The sequence below is a fragment of the Ambystoma mexicanum genome, chromosome 12 (assembly GCF_040938575.1).
Source record: "Ambystoma mexicanum isolate Mex_15411 chromosome 12, UKY_AmexF1_1, whole genome shotgun sequence".
NCBI classification, from domain to species: domain Eukaryota; kingdom Metazoa; phylum Chordata; class Amphibia; order Caudata; family Ambystomatidae; genus Ambystoma; species Ambystoma mexicanum.
This window is the reverse complement of record NC_090936.1, coordinates 128,821,109-128,834,745: the sequence shown is the minus strand read 5'-3', so window position 1 is coordinate 128,834,745 and position 13,637 is coordinate 128,821,109. Positions and strand designations below refer to the sequence as shown.

Here is a 13,637-nt window from a genome sequence, read left to right as displayed (position 1 = left end):
ATGTGCCAGAGTTTGTATGCGATGCTAAACAGCTACATCTATACATTGTATTTGAAAGATGAAATGAAAATCCTTTTGTTTGTTTTATACGGATGCAAACACATTATAAGGATGGACCCCCCAGAGTGCTGCACTGGAAACTGTTGATCATCGCCAGCATTCATGACAGACCCGGTGAGCCTTCTAGACTTGGGCTTGGCACTGGAACTGCAATAAGTTCAAGATGTAAATATGGGATGCACGTGGAGGAAGGAAACTAAATGATGCCTGGAAAAAGCCTCCTGTCTCTTCCTGCTGGGAATCTGAAAGGAGGCCATGGCTCACCAAGAAGAACGTGGCAGTGGTGCCTTTTCAGTTAACATTTAGCAAGTTTGCACGAATACATAGCCCGTTTGGGTGAGTGCGCCTAGAAATCTGGGCCTCAATTTCTCCACAATCAAGCAGATCATTATGCATACTGAAGCGAAAATCAAAAATATGGTTTATAGTGATTGCATCGAATGCCTTAGCATCTAAAAAAACAAGCAACGAAAAAAAAGCATTGAATGCATTTTTTTCGTCTTTTTTTCTTAATGGGGGTCCCCCCATACCCCTCTTTTTTACCCCTTAAAACCCATTATAAAGAAAATTAAACCTTTTCCTTTGAAGAAAATCCATTCAATACTTTTTTTTTCTCTATGCTTTTGGCATTCAATGCTTTGTATTCAATGCAATGACTGGATACCAAACTAATCTGCCACGAGCTACAATACTTTTAAGCACCTTCAAGAAAGACACATTTTATATCCCAATGAATACATTTATCATCCGTGTAAAAAAAGGCTTGTCTAGGAAAACACATGATCACAAATGTGGAATACGCCTGTAGCACAACTAAACAGCACCTGAGGCAGGTAAACATTGGGAAATAATGGAAGCCAAAAAGAGCTTGTTACAGAAGCATGTTGTCAAGCGCAATTCTTCCAATCTCCGCTGAAACTCAACAATCCCACTACCCCCTTGTCATTCAAAGTCTAGAATTCAGACTCTAAAGAGGTAAAAACTTTAAAATAGAGTACACATGCTACTTCCTGATAGCACTGGCTATCCCATCATGCCTCAGCACATCAACACACTGGTGTATGATCCACAGCCAACAACAATGACTCTTCACCCACAGCTTACGTGTTTAATGTTTTTAGCAGGGTAGAACTGTTTGGGTAACCACAGACAAGTTCATGGGGAGATCTGGCATTATTTGATAAATACATTGCTCATACTTGCAATTCAAAATGGGTCCCACCTTGCAGCCAGACAGAAATGCCTGGAAAAAACATAGTACTGAAAGCGGGGGAATTGATATAATAATATCATGTATAGATGGATTCCTTTGAAGACTGAATCAAAACATTGTTTAGAAATGGTTGTAGAAATGACAGGGGCACACTCAAATTATGATTACATAAACTCCATAAGTCAGAGTTGCAAGCATTATTGCACCTGATGTGCTAATGGTCAAGACAGGGAAGGAGGGATGAAAGCAGAAGGATAATCGTAAGTAGTGTCCTCCAGTACACTCTGCCGGAGCGGTGTGGCACATAGCAAGGGACAATCCCAAATGTACGTAAAGAAATTTATGTAATAAAATAAACAAAGATGAGAATCAAAAAACAAAGATTAGATTTTGCACTCGTCTCAAGAAGTCAAAGATTTCATACATGGTTAAGAAAGACTCAATGGTCTCAAAGTACAGAATTGAATTCACAGATAAAAAACTATATTTTGTAAACTATATATAAGACAACAATTTATCAATTGTGATTGCCATTCTGCATAAAAAATGAAGTCCATCCACGTTCGGGTTCCTCCGATATTACTCAACAAGTTTCGGGGGGAACGCTTCATCAGGAAAACAGGACTTACTTTCTACTATTACTTATAAAAATTATAAGACAAACTCACAACGGACTATTATATACAATCGCATAGAACATTTCCAGATAAGAGAAATTGTAAGAACTAGTAACCTGAAGTTATTGTCCTCAAATAGCCTAATAGCCAACAGAACTCACCAAACCATTTAAGAAAAGCTGCTACTCACTCCCTTTAGCAACACACTAAATGGAACCAATTGCTACATTAGTCCATCACAGATCCGAGTAATGCAAGTATCAGAAGGAAAAATGCAAACCTTGAAAGGTTGTTAAATAAGTGTTGACATAAGATGGATCTAGTATGAGAAACAAAAAACTGTAAAATCTAATATAAGTAATCATCAGTGTGAGGTAAACTGTACTGCATAAGGTTTCCCCAAAGAAACTCTAATAATTGTAAAGGACTTAACCCTAGACCAAATAGACATACATAAACAATCTAAAAAACTGCTAGTTATTTACCAACAAAATCACAATTATACTGCGCTCAACTATCCTGAGGCTCGTGCAGCTCTAGTGTTCTCAGGTGACACACTAACATGTAAGTAATTTCAACCCAGCACTCCAACTAAGTCAATGCCTAGCATGAGATGCCCCGCTGGAACCCTTAATTTATATATTTTTATGTTAAAGTTCTTTTATCTCTGAACGATGTACTCTTATATAACGCCCTTCTCTTTGAATCCCGCCTGGTCTCACTGAACCAAGAAGTAGGTTGTTTTTGCAAAACAAGTAGGTTGTTTTGCAAAGTTAAAAGATTTATTTGATTAATTGAATATATATATATATATCACACTTTTATGAATATGAATAATATATAGATATCACACTTAATAATATTTATACACTGAGCAGCAATGGGTGATATCACAGCAATCAACAATCTCTTTAATCAATATGAGTATGGGTGATAAGAATAATGTGGCAGAGAATAACTTTGTGTGGGTTCAATGAAATGCAATGATATGAAATTAATTCAGCACAGAAATAAAACTGGATATGAATTCAATCAAAGACAATGTAATCACTCTTTCCCCCTGTTACTACTCAATCCCCCCCTATTATGCAAGATGAAGAGATGGAATGAGGGAACACAGGTTTCAGGAATAAGCAATCAACAATGCAGTTCAATCCCAATTCCCCAGCAAGCTGAGAGAGAACAGGAATGATTTAAATAGGCCAAATGCTTTTGAATGTGGCTTGTAATGAATGGAAAAAATGCTAAAAATTACTTCAATTCGCTAGAAGGGATTAAAAACTAGTGGGAGCCGCTTTGGATAGGTTTAGTTAGACACTAGCAATGATGTTGGAATGACACAGATAGGAAGCTGAAGTCAGAGATTGCATGCAAGAAATAGCAATTTTATATGGAATGAAATTGAGCCAAATGCAGACTTGCTGCAAACTTTTCAGCGCGCGAGAAATGTGATTACAGAAAAACTATAAGGAGTTGGCGTGCAATCCTTAGTTCCATTGAAAGCTGAGGATGTTAGCTTCAATTTGGCATTTAAATTCCGTTCCTAGCCCGTATGGTTCAAAAGTTAGAGGTTTTAGTAAAGGTAAATTTTGTTCTCAGAAAAGAGCCACGATTTCAAATGGAAGATGCGCTTTTGAAGATTAGGAACACAGATTTCTTAACACTAGGGAGTCTATGGAGCCACAAGCTATACAACAGCACAGCCACCGATCCAGGGGCGCCCCCGGATGGTTTCCATCTGCCGAGATGCTTGCCTTTCTCCAGCAAATATATATTAGCTCAAAGATGATTATCACTACAATTATCACAGGATTATATGGATGAGAGAAGGATTCAGGATAGACAAAAGAGATTCTACAATACAATCTGGATATGTTGGACTGGGTGGGATAGGATTACTTAAAACTAAGAGATGGCTATGGACGGTTCTATGCTAAATACTCACAACTATGGCTTTTGAATGGAATAGACCCGTCAGGATCTGGTCAAGGGTTTTGGACTCGAATCTGCTAGCCACCGGACAGAATTCAGGCGCTTGGTTCTGCTCTCAGCAAGGCACTCTGGTCTGCACGGCCTCCTGGACTCGATCTGACGGGTTGGTTCTGGGTACAGCTCTGCTCTACTGGTTTGGATCTCTGGGTTCTAGCCAGGGTTCTTGACAAGAAGCAGCCAAAACAGCACATCCAGGCTGTTGGATTTGTGATTCCCTTTGGAAGTTTGGGGTTAAAATCAGGTTGCAAGATTTTAAAGGCCAGCTGAGAAGGGTTCAGCTTTTTGGATTGGGCCTTTTGCTTCAGGGTTCTGGAGTCTGGATAGTTCTGGATCTGGATTCTCCTTCAGAGCGCTTCGCCAGTAGATAAGTGATGGGTGACTGTGTGTGTGTCTGTGCCCTCAACAGTCCCCATTTATGTATTTCTCAAGGGGGTGGGTAGGCTGATTATACTATGCCCAACCCTCTAAGAAGCCGATTGGTCAGAGAACTTCCTCTCCCCTGATTTGAGAAGCAACAGTTTGTCATGATGTGTCATGTTTATGGTCCAGGGAGAAAACCCTCCCTTTGTTTCTGTACAGTATATCTTATTTTTCACAAAAAGCATATTTATAATATCAATAATTTACTAATACTACATATTTACATCCCAAATTAAATAAGGCACACATCCGTCAAAGTCCCATCTTCTGGAGAGCTTCGGTTCACAAATGACAGTTTTTTGCGCTTTTGGTCGGTTACTTTTTTTTCACATACATGCACATACCATCTGGGCATATTCCTGTAAAGTTTCATATTTTTAACATTATCACAACTGCTACAAAGTCCACATTTTGATCATTCTGTCTCTGATCGCACAAGTTCCAGAGTAGTTTCTACTTGTGAGCAACATTTTCATTTTAATAACCTCTAAATTCCATATTTTTACCAGTTCGGCACAATTTTCTTTAAGTCTTTTTCTCAAACATATTACACACATTGTTGGTCTCTGCCTCCAAGGTCTTGGCTGGGCTAGAGAGCAGACCCAGGCCGCTCTGACTTTGGCATCTGGTTTCAGCCTACACCAGAATAAGCATTTCCTTTGAGTCAAAGGGAGTCTTTTGTCTCCTAGCAGAGCAACAGGCCAAAGTGATGCTCCCTTTTCCTTTCGAACCTCCCTGCCAGTTCCTTAGCAGAGAGCAGGGGAAAAGATTCCTTTGTTTGGGAGAAGGTGTGGAATGTCTTTGAAGCCCAGTGTAGCTGGATTTAACTTTTAACACAATGTTTAAAATAGTCTTATCCTAAAATAAAAATGACATTTTGAACAAATATATCCACCAATCTCTTAATTCCAGCCTTTTTAAGATATATTTTTGAATTGTATCCACCTCTATTGCTTCTGATAGCAAGTCTTTCCTTTTCATACTATGATTTCAATGTATCAGTTTAAATTGATAGGTTAAGTAATTGCCAGCTTCTGACACAGGCGAGTAGCGGTACTGCACCCATTTTTGACATCCTTCCAAGCAAGCATCTTTAAATGTGGATTTTCTTCTGATCAAATATGTTTCTGCTGACATTGTGCTTTGGTGAATTCTTTATATACAGTGATGTTTAACACCCAACAGGGATGTTGGATCTTTTGTGATGTTTGAGAACCAAGATTTTTGCACTTTGCACAGTCAAGGAAAAACAGATTTTTAAACAGCTCTGTGTTTCTCTTGCAATGCAGGACTGCTTTTTCAAATAGTTTCATTTTCCTCTGTGGGCAGCCAAATGATGGGTTTTGGCAGTGGTCTCCTGTGTTACCACGGACATAGGCAAAAGTGGATTGGCAGCCTATTTTTTGGGTTTTCCGGGTGATTTTAGCATGCATAATGCTTTCCGGCAGCCAATCTGAGGTTCCTGATGCAAGCAGTGCACAGTGATGTTGCAGGCATGGACTAGTGGGTTAAAACATCCCACAAGCACTGGCAGCTGAAATAGTAAACTGCATCCTTGTAGCCACATGGATGTAAAGAGAAAGTCGTGATTTGGTCTGATGAAAAGAAGGGAATACCTACCAAATCTTGATGCAAGTACCTAGGCAATGTTTTTCAACACATGAGAAAATCTGGGCAAATGATGGCAATACTTAGAAAACGGTGTTAGCACTCAGCATATGGAGTATGCCACTGCAGTGTTAATGTGCCAGTAATTCCATTTACCGGCATGTTACCGCACCAGCATACTCTGAGTTTGCCAGTGAGCGGGGCATGATTTACCTCCAGCCAAGAGCTGGATGTAAGTAAGGCACCCCACAGGCAAAAAAAAACAACCGGTATTACCGCCCTGGTATTACTGGTGTCGATTATACCGGCAATCCCCTCATGGAATCCCATGGGACTCAAATGGAAGGGGGATTAATGTACCCTTACTCGCACTTGGAATCAGCCGGTAATTCCAGCAGACCAAGTGGCTGTAATATTAATTCCGTTTGGTGGTATCCCGCTGGTGCCTGATTTACCAGCGGGATACCAGTAAACATATAATGAGCCCCATTCATGTCAAATGTTGCATCTGGGCATGTAATAGAAATGCCTGGAAAACTATGTGAGTGCCATATTTGGCATATGGGGTGTATACTGGCATCAACTGGTGTATGCAAGTAACAATTGGCCCGAGCTGTGTCCATCTGAGCATACATTAACAATGTGCAGTGTATGGGCGGCGTGCTTGTGCTTTGGTAGCAATACATGGTGTAAGAGAATAATACCGGAAATATGGTGCGAGTACCACTGCATATAATGGTAATAACTGGAACAAAAGGATTTAAGGACAGTATCTGGCAAGGGGTTTTAGTACCTTGGATTACAATGCCAGTACCTTGCAAGCGTTTGGAGTACTTCCGAGCTCCACAATGGAGTTGTGAATGGTTATTTGCTTCTATTTTTGATGTAAATTCCACAGCTCGTGCCGGCAGGCATTTAAGTGTCCTCAATTTCCATCATTGTGAGGAATTTCCATACACCATGCATCCAGCTTTACCCGACACATTTAATTTCATGGCCCTGGGTTTCAAAACAACCCCTCAATATCCTATTATCCTGACTCTATACTTCTATCAAATCGGTCATGTCGCTACTCTGTTTCAGAAAATGCTTTTTAAAGCATTTGTTTGGCTCTTTGAAAGACTTCTGCTGTAATATTATCATGGTTGTGGACAACTTCTATCGGTCTTTACCAATTAAAGGTGTGGCCTCCAAAACCAGACCCCATTCGCCTAACTGAGGCCAGCCTTCTTGCTGTCTAAACCTCTCCCCTTTGGGCTTTCAAACCTTCTCTGGCTCTCTAGTGGCACAGCTTGAAACCTCAAATTCTTGGAATACAACAGCATGAAGATGGACTGCATTGATCCTCAGTTGCTGCCTCTCTGCTTGCCCTTTGCATTGGTCTAAGTAACTCCTCTACCTTTTCACTGCTGCACAATCTGAGAAACCAGTGCTGCTGCAGATCTTGATATCAACTGCATGCATTGTCAGACTGTCTACACAATGCTCCACACTTTTTTGTGGTGTCAAAAAACTCCAATTTGGACCCCCCTCCCACACCCCACCCGAGGGCTTACGATAGTGCATTTAGACAACCTGTATATAAACATTAGAAGACATGACAATAAACAAAGCCCTCCCATTCTCAATTAACGTAAGCAGCTTATTTGTATTTCTAAGTTATAACAATTGGAAATATATCCAGTGAATGCAGATCATTATTCTAAAGAAATAAGAAAAATAGGCAAAATATGTTTGTGCTCAAAAAGTGTAATGGTTGGGGGTTGAACTTTTGCCCATCCTGCTAACTGCTGAACCCATATGCATGCATTGGTATTGGCCGACCCCTTACCCTCACCCAGAATAATTTGTCTCACACAATATTGTCAAGTGTTGGCAATGAAAGGCCGTAGGATTTTATTGTACAGATATGGTTATGGAGATAACAATAATCACATAAGATAATAGTAACATACTTTTGGGCACCGGGTCCTGAGGTTACCCCCTCTGGCCCGTGCCACCTTCTCATGTCCCACGACTTGTTGTGGGCACCATACAGTGCCTTCTACCTCTTTTCCTTTGTACTTCTCCCTTATTTTGTAGGGTGGGAGGGTTCTGTGGTGAAGAAGCAAAGGTTGGAAGACACTGAGTAAACAGTGCACCTCCTGTTTGTTTGGGTCCCCGTTCAGGGTCCACAAACAGATTGTGTTTTCTCAGAGCATGCTGCTCTTATTTATAAGACCCAGGGGAGCCCTGGGTCTTTGATGTGTATAGTAGTGGGGGCTGTGTTTCAGTCCCCGGCCAGGTAGCCGTCTGTCTGGCCCCCTGGGGGGCAGGTTTTTGAACTGGGCCCTGCCTGACTGTTGGTTTCCTTAGGTGCTTAGTACCTTGCTGCTTGCAGGAAGGGTGAGGTGACTGTTTACACCTCACCCTTCCTCAGCTTTGTGTGGCAGAGACTGTGAGGAAAGAGGGGCAGCCAATGGGGGTGGGCTGCCCCTCTCTAGGCCTGCTGATGGTAACATCAGTTACCCTGCCTCGCCTTGGGTGGCGTTGGCCATTTTAGGGGAACAGGTATTGTTATCCTTTTAAACCCTTCAGAGGGTTACATGTAATAATGTCCCCGCAAAAATGTCTCCTGACAAAAAAGTCACTGTTTTTTCCAGAGACATGATTACATTGAACATGCGGGGGACACCCGGACCACCCCTGATTTTTATTTAAAAAAATGTACAAGGGGAACAGTGGACATCCCCGCAACCCGTCCCCATACATAATGTCACCATATAAAATGTTGCCAATGGCTTTTCCCGGCAACATTATGTATGGGACATTATTACCCGATACCCTTATTTAGTTGGCACATCCATCACAGTCCCTTCACTCTCTGGGTGTCATACATGGAGCGTGATGATGCAATCATATCTCAACGTTTATGCCCCTCTGGCGGCAAGGATGCAGTTTACTATTTCAGCTTCTGCCGTCAGTCAGTGTGTGTCACCCGAGAAATGGCCCACATCCCAAAGTGGCCTGAAACCCACGCTGCACGTGGGAATTGCCCGGACAACAATGATACAAATATCATTGAGAGGTATTGCCATCAAAATACGAGGTTCTCACACCATTTCCAGAAATGTCCATTTAAGTACGTGTCATCACACCATTGTCAATGAGAGAAACGCGAGGTACTTGCAGTGGCAGCCGCCTATTTGCCAGGTATTATCAAAGTTCAGCAGTTCCCCCATTGCCAGTTATTGTCGCCAAAGCACAGGTCTTTCACAATTGGCAGATATTCTTAAGTAGAGCTAGCCGTAGAGGAGCATGGCATCCCTGCTGCTGTTATCACCCGCTGTACTCTTGTGGTTCAGTGGAGAAGAGCCACTTGGGGTAATAAAGAAGTAGGAGTCGGGATGCTATGCTCTTCTCCCCCGGCCATCTCTGTGGAAGAGCGGTCTACAAGAGGGAAGGCAGATACTATACAATCCTCGGGGATATGATGGGGTTATTTATAACGCGCTTAATACCCAGGGATCGAACCTGTGTTGCTCCGTGTCGTCTTGCTTCTAAGGCCAGCACGTTGATGCTGAGCTATCCTCACGATCACCTGCCTGCCTTGACCTCAGAGCCTTTGGCAGCTGAGCCAGAAATGTAAACATGGAAGGAGGCGAGCAAGAACCATGGAGCCCAATATCACTGACCCCTATAAAGTTTTGACACACACACAGATGTGTCGGGAGGCTCTTTGATTTGTAGATGGACGCCCACCTTTGATTGACAATGTGAGCCGCCTTACAGCATTGTTTTGCCTCTCAGTTGGTAGAAGTGCTGAGTAAGAGCCACACTGATAGAAAATGATGGCAATGTGGGGTCAGTGATCAGTGAATTCTACACAACAGTTTTCAGGGAAATTCAGTTCCAATACAAATCCCTGTTTTGGCATTTAAGGATGCCAGGTTTCACCTATGGCCCAGTCACACACAAACATGCACATCACACACCACTTGCACGCAGGAAGAACTCTAGTCATCAACACAGCATAAAGGTTGCAATGACACATCCAGTACAAACAGAAAACCGGATGCGCTGCCAAGTTAGAAGTGCATGGGCAGCTTGCTATCAAACGCATAAACGTCATCGCCCGTGCCTTTTAATGAGCACAGTAGTGCACACAAGCGTTTCTTAACACTGTAGAGTTGACGGATTAGGAAGAATATGAGCCTACGGCCACACCACACTGAATGCGCCTGATGTCGTCTGATCTCAGAATCTAAGCAGTGTCCGGTCTAGTTAGTACCTGGATGGGAGACTGCCTGGGAATACCAGGTGCTGTAGGCTAAAAAACACAAATATAGGAGGCCCGACTTTTACAAAACACAAAGTGGCTAAACGATTAATAGACAGAGACTGGACCAGGACACTTGAAATAGCCAATCACTACAAACTAACAAAGGGCTTTCCAACAACGTCAATGAAAGTGAATACTGTAAGGAGCTACTTGGAGAAATTCCCGGACAAACTCTTAGCGAGATTATTCCTAAGGTTTAGACTGAACCAGATCAAGACAAAGTATTGGCGGCAAGAAAGCAATCTACTTCAAACAAATGTCGATATTGTGAGGAAAATGATAGGATAGAATCTAGTCGCCATCTCTTACTGCCTTGTACAGGAACTCAACTTGCTAGATCAAGATATCTGAGTAAAATATTAGCAAGTTTTGAAACTTTTGAGGAAGTGCGGTGGTAGAATGCCTTAAACAGTGGTATAAACACACGACTGGTGATTGGTGTGGCCTCATTCTTTAAAGAGATTGACCTGGACCAGCATAAAGGGCACTAACAAAATAGGATTTACGGACTTGTAACTTTTGAGAGAAGCACGAAGCACGTTGGACTTCTTTCCTTCTTTCTTTTTTTGTAAAAATTGTATTACAATTAAATTAAAATAAAAATGAAAGTATATGAGCAGTAGGAAAAGAAATTCTATTGCAAAGAACCAAATTTAGAAGAGTAGAAAGGAAACCCACCCCAAGACATAGAAACAGTTAGCGCTTCCGCTCCTCAATAGCCAGCCCAAAGAGGCAGATTAAGTGTGCCCACCAGGGACAACAGCACGCGCTATGCAAGCGCGGACCTCCGACACACCGTGGGCATGAAAGAGGAGCGGAAAACAGGATCTTGTTAACAGTGACTATTATATTCCACTGTTACTCCAAATGACTTAACTCCACTCAACCCCCGCCCCTTCCGCCCGCACTCTTGCTGGTCGTCACTTCCCTCATTTCTCCTAACACGTGAGTAGGTTGTGGCCAACTACATCACAGCGGACGCAGACAAACTTGCCATTGCTTGCTCAACAGTTTGACTCTGCAAAGGCATTATTTTTTAGGGAAAATGTGGGTGGGGAGCTTGTTGAGTTCCTGTCTGGCCACAAAGGAGCTGCTGCGTGCTCACCCAACACCGCTGTCAGTATTCATTTTTGTCAGCAGGGGTGTTTTTCTTCATGTTGTACCGATTTCTGAATGTATGTTCTTTACATACAGGCGCCCTGTGTGATCTTGGGTGCATTCTCTTTTTCACTTCCTTCCGCCCCGTGTCTCCCTGGACATGTCCTGATGAATGGCACCTTTTGAAACACAGGGCGAATTGAATCCATCCATACTCCGTATCAGGCTACACCACTCATTGTTTTGTTGCTAATTGTGTCCACCCTATTGAACACAATCTTGCCTACTTAGAGAGCACTGTACGGGGCGCGCTCTAGATCCTGAAACACAGTTTGGCTGTGTATTTTTACCTGGTCCCAGTTTGTATTAAACCACCTGTTCCATAAGGCTCCTCTGCTTGGGGAGTATTCCTCTTGCCGGTTCTAGGTTCCTTCTCCTGGCCTTCTCCACCCTGGGTGAAGCATGGGGAAAGGACATGTGCTGGGGGTTGTCTTTTGTTTTTCTGTGCCTTTGTGTTCTAGATTTTCAGTTATTAAAAACAGTGTGTGGTTTCGTTTGCTTACATAAAGTATTGTGATGATGTAGGTTCTTGCTTTCTGTCTTGACGCACACTATTCCTACATGCCGGCCTCCCAATACCTTACGTTCTCCACCCTTTGCCGTTGCAGCTTTTAGTGTTCCTAGTAGATTGGCAAGATCTTTAAGCAGTGCTCCCATCCCAAGAGGTGTTTCTTGTTCTTTGTTAGCATTGCCTTGAAGTTACCCTACATAAATACCACTGACTGTCACTGCTTGCCCAGCAAGTGGGCATAGTGCATAGCTTATCTTTAATAGACAATGTGGTTGAGGAGTTTGTTGAGTTCCGCGTGACCCGCAAGGAGCTTCTGGTACCTAGCCAACATCCCTGCACAATAGATTGTAATTGCCTTTTTAGCTTTTTCAATGTGAGCGTTTGTCTTCACACTATACTGATTTCTGGATCATTGATCTTGAGAGTGCCGAGTCGCTGTGTGCTCTTGGGCACATGTCCGTTGCCACTTTCCTTTGCCTCGTGTCTCCCCTTGACATGAGCAGAGGAACAGGACCCTCTGCAATACACGGTTAATTGAAGCACCTCCATGCTTTGACATGGTCGTGCTACCAGGAAGGAAACAAAGGCAAAATACAATTTTATAAAAGTGGGAGAGTAAGCAAAAGGGAGTCTAGGTGCTCCTGGAGTTCATAAATGATAAAATAGGAAGGCAGGCAGGCAACAAGGTAAGCTCAAGATAAAAGGGAAAACAATTAAAATCAAAAGCAGAAGGACAACATTGTGTCCCTCTGACTGGGCATGCCCGTCAGTGTCTGGGCAGGTGCTTCTTCTGTCGTCACGTAACCCTGCCAGCAATGACGTGCGAAGGCAAGCGACCAATGGGCCAATTCTATACCTGAACTAGCAGAAATCCAAGGAGTCAAGATCCTTGATGATGCAAACCTTCAGAGGGATTGTGGATGTTGCTGCATCGTGGCACGTTGACAGTCAGCCTCGTAGCCCAGTCTTCGGTTAACTGTTCCTTTGGATCATCGGGCTTCATACCCACAACCTGGCCGACACTAGATCTTGAATAACGTACAAGGCCTCCCTTCCCTCCCCTACCCCACATGGCAAAGTCATTAGAAACATCTGAAGGGACAGGTGATATCCATCCTCGAGTGGAACATTAGACCTGTTCACACTACTGTCCTGCTCATACACTTCGTAATGAGGTTTTAAAATGTCCTCCCAGAAACTCACTATACGCTTCAACTCCATCCATTGAAGAACAAAAAAACACAAGATTTACCTAAACATCTGGTCACTGTGGCACACGTAGTCCCATATCTTTGCCATAAATCATCAATGAGCTACGGTTACTGCAATAAGATTGGCTACGAGTAACATTGGGAAAAACACCCACCTCCCCACAATACTGAAGACATATCCTTTGTGTGCCTCAATTTCACACAAACACAGAACAAACAAAATGAATTGTGCACTTTTTGGTGCAGATGTTGCCTAAATGGTATAGTGAAATGGTATCATGAGGAGGGAGCTTGTGGCGATTTGAGCTGTTGGGCCACAGTGAAGAATTACACACTGAAACAATTAATCAAATTGCATGAAATTGATTGATAGCGTTATAGAAGAAAACGTATTATCGGAGAATGGTCTCTGGGGTCAGAGGAACGTAATCTGGCTGGTAAAATGGCCATGCGGTTAAACGCTCCTTGCTGTGATTTGTGTTTGATCTGCAGGTCGCAGGTTCAAATCCCGGCAAGGCTAGCTCAG

General features: G+C 42.7%; 1 protein-coding gene and 1 pseudogene across 11 annotated transcripts in view; one reads left to right on the top strand and one right to left on the bottom strand.

Moving 5' to 3' along the window:
• Positions 1 to 13,637, bottom strand: part of PRR5 (proline rich 5) — an 817,096-nt gene that overhangs the window by 744,648 nt on the left and 58,811 nt on the right. The gene's annotated exons all lie outside the window — the stretch shown is intronic.
• Positions 10,103 to 10,221, top strand: LOC138514883 (5S ribosomal RNA; annotated as a pseudogene).